A 10,670-nucleotide genomic window follows, 5' to 3' on the forward strand; every position below is an offset into this window, starting at 1 on the left:
AGATATGTCCTTTCTTGGCTTGAAAGATATGAATCAGTGGCCTATGTCTTTCGAACTCAAAAATCCAGATGAAAAGTGAATTTTCCTACTTGAAATTAAGCAAAAAAAAAAAAAAATCCTCACAGGTATGTCATCTATTATTGGATTTTAGCTCCAGAAGTAGTCAGGTTGACGACCAAGAATAGTCACCCCAGTAATATTTAAAATAAAATATTTTTGTAAGAGTTTCATGATTATTGTCCTAGTTAGGGCTACTATTGCTATGAAGAAACACCATGACCAAAGCATCTTGGGGAGGAAAGAGTTTACTTCAGTTGACATTTCCATCATTGGAGGAAGTCAGGGCACTACCTCAAGCAGGGCAGGAACTTGAAGGCAGGAGCTGATGAAGCAGCCATGGAGGAGTACTGCTTACTGGTTTGATCCACATGACTTGTTCAGCCAGCTTTCTCATAGAACCTAGGACCACCAGCCCAGGATGTCACCACCCACAGTGAGCTGTGCCTTCCCCCATCGACTCTAATTTAAAAAAAATCAGGATCTTATGAAGTCATTTTCTCAATTGAGGTTACCTCCTTTCAGGTTACTCTATCTGTGTCAAGTTGACATAAAACTAACCAGCACAAGTATGAATATAAAAAGGACCTATATAATGGTATTTATTGTTCCCATGTGATCTGACACTGCTGGCTCAATTGTTCCTAGTGCCAAGGGTCTCCTATGTTTCACATTGATTATTCTGTATTTTACCTCATTTTATAAGGCACCCAATTGTCTTCAGACCTCTGTAGATTTCAGTTTGAAGTTCTGAGAACCAGGGACTTATTGTTGGCTTTTAAGTATCTAGTAATTACTGTGCCTGTGCCATATACTTAATAAAAATAAATATTTATTGAGTCTATTCAACAGTTTTTACTCTTCTTTTTCTCTGCCTAAGCTAAAGCTGTTTCTGTATCTTTCAAATAGAGATCTGAAAAATACCAACATTAGAAGCGTAGAAGTGGAATATTTTAATGGTTGATCATAAAATGCAAAATGAGCTGAGCTAGAGAATAGATTCAAATGGGCAGTAAGATGAAAGGCTTCATAGTTCCAGTCTGAAAGAAACAGTTTTGGAAAGTCATTAGTGAAGATCCTGTTTAGGTGGCTTCTAATTCTTTAGGCGACATGCTAGCAAAATGTCAAGATGTAGGAATTTGTTGGCTACTTTCACTCCCTGAAGTGCTGTGAGAGAGACAAACGACTGCAAAATCCAAACAGCTCTGCTGAATTGGAAGAAAGAGAACAAAGTCAGTAAGTTTCTGTTCACTTGTTTGAGATCGTACCTGGAAATCTAAGACAAATGCGCTTCAGGAAATTGCCTCTCCTTGTTATATCTACTTGACCCCAATTATCAACTAAATCATAATAAATTTGTATGTTTTATCCTTGAGTTACCCTTTAGGCTTCAGATCTACATACAATATCATTCCCTTTTCAAGCTTGAGCTTACAAAAGAACTCAAATTGGAGAGCTCAAAACTGAACTCATGACTCTTGTCTTTTGCTTTCTGTTGTCTGACTTCCCTTCTGTCTCAAAAAAGCACACCAGTTTCCATTCAGCTTACTCTATGTTGTTCCATTGAAGAAGATTGCATCCATGTTTTGTACCTCTCTTTTGCCTCTATATTATTTTCTCTTGATCCCCCAACATAGTTAGTAGCATAAAGGAAAAATGCTTTATATCACAGATTTTTAGTTTAGAAATCTGCTACCGTGTGGCTGAATTGTCTGTTTAGGTCTCACGGACAAAACAGAAGGCACTAGTCAGGCTGCAGCTGTTGTCTGGGCCTTGGGTCTCTCTCAAACATAACTAAGCTATAGCACATCTCCTTTTCTTCTTAGGGCATCTTATAAAAGCCTCATTTCCTATTTTCTGCTGCATTTGGAATTCTATCAATAATTACATTAGTATTTAAAAGTAAAGCAAATAAAACACTGTATAATTATCTGTTGCTAGTTCTTGATAGCGTTCTAAAATCTGTACACTAGAGTTTGGGCTAGTAATGTGACTTCTGGGTGGCCCCTTCATGCCTTCAGGATGGGAACTAAGTACAAGGGACAAATCATATGATTAGAAGCTTGGGCCTTTTCAATGTGCACCTTCTATAGGAGCTTGACGTCTAAGGGGCACAGAAGGGCTGTAATACAATCGATCTCCATTAAAATTTCTAAGTGTGGTTTGGCACATCAGAGTGTTAAGGAGGTGACATGCTAATAAGTATGCAAATGTCACAGACCTTCTCTTCCTAACCATGTGACTATATTTGCATTGTGAGCATTTCACTGTGAAACCAGCATGGTTTCTAATCAAATCCAAGGACCTGTGCATGCTAGTCCAGTGTTGTGCCACTGAGTTACTCTCCCAGCTTCTGTATCCAGTGCACTTGATTCTGTGATCATACTAGCTTCTCTTCTAAGATGAACACTTGCCCTAAGGGTCAATCAGCTTCTATGGTTCTGAATGCAATTCTGAGAAATCAGCAATTAGCTGGGGAAATGTGAACTGCAAACATGTGGAAAGTACAAAGAAAAACTGCACTGGAGAGATGGGGGTGGAAGGAAATTGGGAGCAGTGGAAGTCAATTTGATTTAGAGCAAGGCACAGAGAGATTGTATATATGAAATCTCTGAAGAGCCTCAGTTCTACCTGTATTTTAAAATCTTGCATCAGCTCTTCCCTTGGCTTCTAGAAAGAACCTGGCATCCTCAGAGTAAATCTTGGGTTTTATCATTAATGACTTGCTACAGTGAGAACTAACATCTATTGCTTTGTTCCTTCAGCAAGTATTGCTGGAATGCTTGTATGCATCAATCAATTTGCTGTTGCTGAGGATAGAAATGTTTACCTTCAGAGGGACAAACACCATCAAAATAAAGTAAAGGTCATTTTAGGGATGGTGTGTAGGAGGCATTAATCCACAGAATGCAGGGTGCATGGTCTGTATTTGTTGCTAATCAGAAATTGAAGGAGAAGCAATATTCCTGCTTTCTTATGTTTTATCTAATTAGAGGATGATTATTCTGATGTTATGGGTTGGCACATGAAAGAAAAGGACATATCTAATTTGTATTATAGAGGCAACAGTGGAAAGCATGACCTGGAGTAATACATCATTAACAGTGTGGTACATTTCAGTTAATGTTGAGCATTACCAAACAGCAGGTTATAGAAGAAAGGAGGAAGAGACAGTCAAAGCATCTGTAATGAACAAAGCTTCCTGTAAGAAGAAAAGGAAGACTGGAAAATAGAATGCCTTCCTACCATACTCTAGTAGGTTTGGATTTTATTTTTTACATAGTGTGTGTGTGTGTGTGTGTGTGTGTGTGTGTGTGTGTGTGTGTGTGTATCAGAGGGTAAATTTTTAAGGCCAATAAAATCATAGTTTTGATAAGCTGCATGCTTTGGTACTTGTGATGCCTATTCTTGGCTGTCAATTTGACTACATCTGGAATTTAAAAAAAATGGCTGGGCACACCCATTGTGCCTGTGATGATCTCTCTCTCTCTCTCTCTCTCTTTCACTCTGACCATATCTACTTCCACCAACACTCTATTCCTGGTGGTCCCCAACCACACTTCCCTTCTTCTTCAGATCCACTTCTGTTTCCCTTCAGAAAAGAGCAGGCCTCTCAGGGATATCAACTGGACATGGCTTATCAAGATACAATAAGACTAGGCACAAACCCTCATATCAAGGCTAGATGAGGCAACCCAGCAGGAGTCAAAAAGTGACCCAAGGGGATGCAAAAGAGTCAAGGACAGCTTGCACTATCACTGTTGGGACTCCCACAGGAGCACTAAAGCCAACACCATGGCATATACGCAGAGGACCTAGCACAGATCTATGCAGGCTCTGTGATTCTGACTTCAGTTTCTATGAGCCTCTATGAGCCCTGTTTAGTTCATTCCACAGACAGTGTTCTCCCAGTGATTTGCAGGAGGAAGACCTACTTCTAATCCTGACCGAGGAGGTGTGAAGAAACATCTTTATTGCCTATCTTTTGAGGTAGAAAGATATATCTTTAATCTGAGCCACACCTTCTGTTGGTAGCCCATATAAAGGATCTGGGGAAAGGAAGCCTCACTGATATTAGAGCCTACATTTTCAGGATTTTGACCTATATCAAAGACCAGATAAGACATTCAGCCTCATGGATTGACTGGATTCTTGGACTGTCTGTTGGTATACAGCCATTGTTGGACCTGCTGGACTAGCACAATGTTACTATTACATTATTTTATACTAATAATGTACTAAAAATCTATGTAAGGTTTTTACAGTTTTGGTGAGACTTATAATAATACCAATAACTTTTCCTTATAGTGCCCATGTCTTTTGGCTATGCTTTCTAGAAATTAAACCTTAGATAAAGCAAGGAGAACAGGGGATTCCTGGACCTGGTTTCCTAATTGATACAGCACTGACTGTCTTTGTCAAACCTTGGAGAGGCTCATATGCCATCTCCGAAAACACCCTATTGAATACTAGTCTTCAGAGTCAGCTGTCATTTTTAACTTTATCAATTTCCAACTGCTGTTCTTTACTATCTAAAAATAGGATACAGATTATGGGCTCATTAAGGTGACACCCAGGTGGTAGATATTTATACCAAATTGTGAGGAAGTGGTGATGTCTAGTACAGCTTAGAGTTGTATTCTAGAAGATGCAAGAACAGCAGAATCAAACTAAGAAACAAGGCAGGTGATGTGACTGTCAACACCACTAAAGGAAGCACAGGAACGCAAATAGTTCCCCACATGTATGGATTGTAGGTTTTCTTCAATCTGTTTGTAAGCTACAGATAGCTATTAGTTGCTAACATGTTTCTGTCTGATGATGTAGACTTAGTTAATATGTTCATAGAACGTTGATGGTGAGTTTGCATCTTGGGCATCTTCATTTGATGTCATCTATTCTTCATGAAGTTTTGTCTTACAACTTTGCACACAATGTTAGCTCAATGCATGCCATGTACCTAATTTCAAGGTAGCCATACATGCTGAAGAAAATTCCTTTGTACACATTGAAAGTGAAGCAGCAAAACACATTTTGACTGTGATAAGGCGAAGGCTTGGTGAGCTCAACCATAATCAGAACAGGGCTGAAGCATACTGTTGCTACGAGAAACAGCAAAACTACTGTGCTGTCAAGGATACCATTATCATAATATGCAGAAATTAGATAAGGTTTTAAAAGAAAAGCTCATTTGAATTTCAATTTTAATTGTTTTATTAAATTCACCAATTAGAGATTTATTAGATTTTACTAATAACCACTTAAATTGATTGTTTTTAATGTGATGTGTCAATGAGTCACTGCTTGATAATAAATGACAATCTAATTGCCTTCATTCATCATTTTGTAGATACATCTTTAGTCTCTCAGAAATTTAACACTTGAGCATATGAAGTTCATTACAGTCAAATAATCACATTTCCATGTTAAGAGTTCATTTATTTAATTTTATAAATTAAAACAAATTGAAATGCACTATGTGTTTAAAATGTTAACTTTGACCTTTTTCATTCATCCACTGACCATTCACTTCAAGACAGAACACCAAAACATATCCAAGAAATAAAAGATTTTAAGAATTCCACTATAGAATGAGTTATTTCATTTAAAAAAATAAACTAACATGTGAATAAAAATGTGTCTACCATAGTTCAGATTTCTATTATAAATGTCACAAAGACATTTTACTTTTCTCTTATAATTAGGGAGTCAAATATCATGATCAACTGAAAACATTCAGGAAAAGCAGACATAATATCAGTATAGAGTTTTCAGTTTCTCATCTGCATTTAAAATTTTTATGAAGGTTATGTAATAAATAGGTTAAAAGTTATTTTGAGTGTGCTCTAATAATCTAAAACGACTGTGTGCATTTTATTCCTGCAAGCCTTCATTAAGCATAAAAAGAAGTATTTCTTGTAAGTCTGCTAAAGTTAGGAGTGGGATCCCACATTGAATAAAACAGATAAGGAACCTTAATGATACCAGTGCAGTGTGTTCTTGGAATTTATGCTCTTATCCCAAGATTCCCTATTCTTTTATTCTGCTTTTCTCTTCCTTTATAGAATAATCTTTGTGTAATGTAACAAATGGTTTATGCACTAATTCTATGTCCTTTCTTCTCTAACACCATGTAAGCTTTAGTATTGTTTCTCCAGAGTAATTTCAGGTCAAAAATAGGACTGAATACTATTGATCAATAAATATAATTAGAACATAATGAAGGGTAGGTGAATAACTGAAAAGCTTTGCAGATGTCAGTTTTGTATTTAAACATTAATTTGAAGCCTGGCTAAGAAGTTATACATTTTTTGACATTGATCTAGTCTATATATGGTACGGGAATAGTCTAGAGGAAGGAAAGTGAAAGTTTGGGGAGAAAATGGATGCTTTCTTAGGATCACTGACAGAATGGCTTATAGCCTATCAGTTGCAGAGAGGAAGGCATGCATCTTTGTGGAATAGATGCCGTGGGTGCGGTCTTAAAAAGTAAATGTTGAAAGACAACTTCCACATGTTGGTAATTATTAATTAGGTAGGAAGGTTTTAATATTAAGATTAGTGACTCACTCTGTTGGAGGGACATTAAGTTTTCTTTGTCTTTTTTTTTTTTTTTTACAAATTTAACACCAACAGCAAACAAAATGGTGCATAGAATCACGTCCTAACTGCTTCAAACGGCAACGAAGGGAACACATTGCTAATTTTCTGACAATTTTTAGTTCTCATTCCAGAAACATGCTAGAAAACTGAGTTTCCTTTTTTTTAAGATGCCCTGCAGATGAATCAGTAATCTATTTTTGTGGAATTGCATAGCAGGCAAGAATGTGTCAAGAAGAATGTGTGCTTCCCTCAACCGGGGGTAAAGCAATAGCACCAGTGATGTCCCTGATGATCCCCACTGAGTGGTTTCTACTGAAGTGATTCTGAAAATCTGTCTCTTTTAAGGCTATAACTGGAGCAGCAGAACAGGGCCTCATAGGTTGGTATCTTACAACAGCTGATATCCAACTACAGATGACAACTTAGATGTTCTATTTCAGGGCCAAGGAAGATAACTCAGTTAGCAATGAGCTTGCTGCTCAAGCATTTTCATTTGTGTTTGATTTCCAGAACCCATGTAAAAAATGTTATGTATATTAAAAGGTACGAGTAATCCCAGCCCATGGAGGCAGAGATAAGCAGATCCCGCTGGTCAGCCAGACTATCTGACTACTGAATGTCCAGTGAGTAACAGACTGTGTCTCAAAAAATGAGATGGAGGGTGTCTGAAGAATACCATGTGAGTTAGTCTTCTGACCTACATATATACATTATTTATATACATATATATGTGTATATATACATATATATGTGTGTGTAACATACATGTAATATATTCTACATGTATATTCATATATACATGTAATATATTATACTACATATTATATACACATAAAAAGACACATAATCATGTGAATGTACACACATATATGTGCACAGACTCAGAGTTCTATTTTATAGTCTAATATTCTTTCAAGAAATATTAGTTAAAAACATAAAATTTAAAATTATGTGTATGTAAAAGGCTTAAAATCTCAGAAAAGGGTGAAGTCACAGAGAGAAAAGGTATGGGGGCAGAGCCTATAACCTTGAACACTCAAATACTTGGAGATAATGAGGGCAGAAGTCCATACTGAAGAGGGACAAAATACTTCAGGAAGTGAGGTCTGTGGGAAAGACATATCTGCTGTGTTGGTAGATAAGTTAAGGAGCACTTCAAGAAGGAGACAGTAGCTTACTGCGTCCAGTGTTGTTAAGAGTTAGAAGACAAGAAGGTAAAGGTATCCGCTAGAAATGGTAGCAAGAAGGCCATTCCTGATTTCAGAATTAGGAAAGGTCATGATCCAGACTTCATATACTGCTGGAAAGGAGAATGAGGTGTTGTGGATAGCCTGGATGATTTGGAAAAAGAAGGTATTTAGACAGAGCCAAAGGGAGATCTCACATTGCATACACTTGGGCATCACTGTGAGTTTATGGAAAGAATCCATTATTAAGAAGGATAGCTAGGGGATGAGGGAGAAAACCAAATGAAGGTTTAGCACATAGGAGAGAATGGATATAGAACTATAAAATAATGCCCTCTCTTAAGAGATGAAAGAAAGTACCACAGTGTTGTTTCTTACATCACTCCACATTGGTTTTCCCATAGTCTTATTTTTAGCTGTTTGCTTTTTACTCTTTGGAAACATTGCTTTCTCTCCCTCAGGCAACATGGGACCTGCCTCATATGGCCTAGCCTTTTCTTTTTATTTTTTCTATTTTATTGGACATTTTCTTTATTTACATTTCAAATGTTATCCCCTTTCCCACCCCCCTGAAATCCCTATCCTATCCCTCTTCCCCCTGTTTCAATGAGGGTGTTCCCACACCCACCCACTCCTGTCTCCCTGCTCTCAAATTCCCCTACACTTGTGGATCAAGCATTCACAGAACCAAAGGCCTCTCCTCCAACTGATGCCTGACAAGGACATTGTCTGTATATGGGACGGATCCTCAGGTAGGACAGTCTCTGGATGGCCTTTCCTTCGGTCTCTGCTCCATACTTCAACCATATATTTGATCCCATGGATATTCTGTTCCCCTTTCTAAGAGGGACTGAAGCATCCCACTTTGATCTTTCTTCTTCTTGAGCTTCATGTGATCTGTGAATTGTATCTTGGATATTCCAAGAATTTGAGCTAATATCCACTTATCAGTGAGTGCATACTATGTGTGTTCTTTTGTTATTGGGTTATCTCACTCAGGATGATATTTTCTAGTTTCATCCATTTGCCTAAGAATTTCATAATTTCATTGTTTTTAATAGTTGAATAGTACTCCATAGTGTAAATGTACCACATTTCCTGTATCCATTACTCTGTTGAAGGACATCTGGGTTCTTTCCACCTTCTGGTTATTATAAATAAGACTGCTGTGAACATAGTGGAGCATATTTCCTTGTTCTATATTGGATAATCTTTTGGGTATATACACAGGAGTGGTATAGCTGGATCCTATGTCCAATTTTCTGAGTAATCACCAGAATGATTTCTAGAATGGTTGTACCATCTTGCATTCCCACCAGCAATGGAGGGGTATTTCTCTTTCTCCACATCCTTGCCAGCATCTGCTATCACCTGAGTTTTTAATCTTAGCCATTCTGACTGGTGTGAGGTGGAATCTCAGGGTTGTTTTGATTTGCATTTCCCTGATGACTAAAGATGTTGAACATTTCTTTAGGTGCTTTTTGGGTATTTGATATTCCTCAGTTGAGAATTCTTTGTTTAGCTCTGTACCCCATTTTTAATAGGGTTATTTGATTCTCTGGAGTCTAACTTCAAGTTCTTTGTATATATTGGATATTAGCACTCTATCAGACGTAGGATTGGTAAAGATCTTTTCCCAATCTGTTGGTTGCCATTTTGTCCTATTGACTCTGACCTTTGCCTTACAGAAGCTTTGCAATTTTATGAGGTCCCATTTGTTGATTCTTGATCTCAGAGCATAAGCTCTTGGTGTTCTGCTCAGGAAAAGTTCCTCTGTGCCCATGTGTTTGAGGCTTTTCCCCACTTTCTTCTCTATTAGTTTCAGTGTATCTGGTTTTATCTGGAGGTCCTTGATGCACTTGAATTTGAGCTGTGTACAAGGAGATAAGAATGGATCTTCTACATGTTGACCTCCAGTTGAACCAACACAATTTTTTGAAAATGTTGTCTTTTTTCCCACTGGATGGTTTTAGCTCCTTTGTCAAAGATCAAGTGACCATAGGTGTGTGGGTTAATTTCTGGATCTTCAGTTCTGTTCCATTGATCTACCTACCTCTCTCTGTACCAAAACCATACAGTTTTTATCACTATTGCTCTGTAGTACAGCTTGAGGTCAGGGATAGTGATTCCCCCAGAAGTTCTTTTATTGTTGAGAATAGTTTTTGCAATTCTGTTTTTGTTTTTGTTATTGTTGTTATTATTCCAAATGAATTTGAGAATTGCTTTTTCTAAGAATTGAGTTAGAATTTTGATGGGGATTACATTGAATCTGTAGATTGCTTTTGGCAAGATAGCCATTTTTACAATATTAATCCTGCCATTCCATGAGCATGGGAGATTTTTCCATCTTCTGAGATCATATTGAATTTCTTTCTTCAGGGACTTGAAGTTCTTGTCATACAGATCTGTCACTTGCTTGATTAGAGTCACACCAAGGTATTTTATATTATTTGTGACTACTTTTATGAAAGAAAATTCAACTTAGTCTGACTGTTTAGATTCCTGCAAATTTGATGGTTTAAGCATTCGTCTATTGTAATAATTGCCACTCCATTTATCACAAAAATTCATTTGAATAATTTTCTGTTACCTATGTTAGATTTGGCTTTTATTAAAGAACACAAACAATGGATAAGTATACAATTGGATGAAATAATCAGTATCTAGAGATAGTAGTGTTTCTGACTTTCTCTTCCTCCTCCCCCTCTTCCCCTTCCTCCTTCCCCCTTTTCTTCTCCTTCTCCTTCTCCTTCTCCTTCTCCTTCTCCTTCTCCTTCTCCTTCTCCTTCTCCTTCTCCTTCTCCTTCTCCTTCTCCTTCTCCT

This window comes from Grammomys surdaster, unplaced genomic scaffold (genome assembly GCF_004785775.1).
Source record: "Grammomys surdaster isolate TR1022 unplaced genomic scaffold, NIH_TR_1.0 125780, whole genome shotgun sequence".
NCBI classification, from domain to species: Eukaryota; Metazoa; Chordata; class Mammalia; order Rodentia; family Muridae; genus Grammomys; species Grammomys surdaster.